The sequence below is a fragment of the Rhagoletis pomonella genome, unplaced genomic scaffold (assembly GCF_013731165.1).
Source record: "Rhagoletis pomonella isolate Grant_MI unplaced genomic scaffold, Rhpom_1.0 Rhpom_scaffold_06490, whole genome shotgun sequence".
Classification (NCBI taxonomy): Eukaryota; Metazoa; Arthropoda; class Insecta; order Diptera; family Tephritidae; genus Rhagoletis; species Rhagoletis pomonella.
In genome coordinates, this window is record NW_023465022.1 from 1 (window position 1) to 2,207 (window position 2,207).

Here is a 2,207-nt window from a genome sequence, read left to right on the forward strand (position 1 = left end):
GCGTCGTTTGGTACCCCTCCCGACTTTTCCGCACCTTTTTTAGGGGTTGTTACCCCACCCTAGAGAATTACCTAAGTTTTTACTTGGGTGGCGACGAAGGACCAGTGATAATCGCCACAACGATTGGAACCAGTTGTGCCGATTTGTTTTCCGCAAAAGAAAGAACACAAAGTGGTATTAGTATTTTGATTAAATTAAATATGTGGATTTATTCATATAAAAATGTGCTGTGGATATATATATATATACAAATTGCTTTTGTAGATTACCTTTGAATACGCCAAGATGTTTTCAAGTAGTACTATTCCATGAACCAACGACTACAGATCACCTAATCAGCCATCGTTGTATTTGTAATCGATTTTCAGAAAAAAGTTTTCGTAGGTTGGTGTTATGCAGAAATTTTGTTTGGCAAACTGCGTGCAATTGTTGTTGTAGCAAACTCGGAGAGAGCGAGTCTGGCGACTCTCACAGCAAACTAATTTTGTTTGGTCAAACTGCAGCAAATTCGGTGTTGTCATATACAAAAATTTTAAATTGTGCGCGTTATGTACATCTGAAATTCTCATTTCGTGTTGGCAATAGCCATGAAAACCATAATGAACGTGCAACCCTGTGCCAAACTCGACATAACCACCTCCGAGCAAACTAAGCAGCCGCCATTTAATTTGGCAAACAAAAGTTTGTCTGCATAACACCGACCGTAGCGTTTTTGACGTTTTTCGGTTTTGTTTACACCGTCTTCTACCTCTTCGTAGTGATGTTATAGCGATTGAATGTGTTTTCTGCAGCGATTTTAATTATAAATTTTGGTTTATTACATATTTATGATATAAAATAAAGTGCTGTGTGATCGGAACAAGTTTGTGCGTATGTTTGGTTTGCCAGAAGGCGTAAATTTGCGTGAAAAGTGGGTGCACGTTTGTGGCCAGAACGTTGGCATTGAAAAATCGACCCGTGGTAATGATATGCGATTGTAAAACACTTTCAATCATGAAAACCATATTTTATGAACTTTTTTTGCTAATTGTCATCAAGTTTCACTTTGTATATTTCATAATAAATACCAATTTAATCGCACTCAATCACCGCGCCTTTTTCGTTTTCTTTGTTTGTTTTCATTCTTAGGCAGATGCCAAAAACACTCAGAAATATACTTTTTTCTTGCTTCTTTGATTAGGTGATCTTGTATTTTTGGTTCATGGTACTATTCCAATAACGGAAACAAATAGAAAGCGAGGGGAAAGTTAACAGTGGCAATGTTAACGCAATGTTAAACATTAGGGGTGTCCTCTTTCTAATCTATTTAGGCGGAGGCCTAAACAGTAAACATCAATTTTCCCTAAACTAAACGCTCTTCTCCATAACCACACAGGAATATGGCATTCGCGGTTATCCCACCATTAAATTCATTCCTGCCGGCTCTAAGAGTAAAAGTGATGCTACGGAATATGATGGTGGCCGCACTGCATCTGACATTGTTAGCTGGGCGCTTGATAAACACACTGACAGCGTACCCACACCCGAGTTGTTGGAGATTGTAGATGAAGACTCTTTCGATAAAGCATGCGAAGGAAAACTGCTCTGCGTTGTCTCAGTACTGCCGCATATACTTGATTGTGATGCTAAGTGCCGCAATAAATTCCTAGTCACACTCCGCAAATTGGGCGAAAAGTACAAACAGAAGTTGTGGGGTTGGGGCCGGGCTGAGGGTGGCGCTCAGAGTAACCTAGAAGAATCTTTGGAAATTGGTGGTTTCGGTTATCCAGCAATGGCTGTGGTTAATTTCAAGAAAATGAAATTCTCCGTACTCAAGGGCTCTTTCTCGAAGGATGGCATTAACGAAGTCTTATCAGGGTTCGGATTTGCCTCTTTAGCCCCTCGCTCGCTCGTTAGTTTGCTCTGAGCTAGCGCAACACACGAGCAACACGCGAGGCTATTTGCAAATGAGCACTCGTTAAGTACGAGCGCACGCGCTGAGCAGCCAGCGAGCGAGTAATCAAACGAGGGCAGCGCAAGAGTAGAGCGGCAAGCAAACGAGGGCCTCATTAGCTCTGCCCTCGCGATGGCGTCGTTGCGAGCGAGGCACTCATTTGCAGCAGCAGACGAGCGAGGCGAGTAAACGAGCGAGGCAAATGAGGCAAGCAGATTAGACAGGCAAACGCGTTGTTTGGTCGGCAAAAATGTATGGGATAGGAAGGATTGTA

General features: G+C 42.1%; 1 pseudogene; it reads left to right on the plus strand.

Moving 5' to 3' along the window:
• Positions 1–1,270: 1,270 nt before the first annotated feature.
• Positions 1,271–1,857, plus strand: LOC118755523 (annotated as a pseudogene).
• The last annotated feature ends 350 nt before the right edge of the window (positions 1,858–2,207 follow it).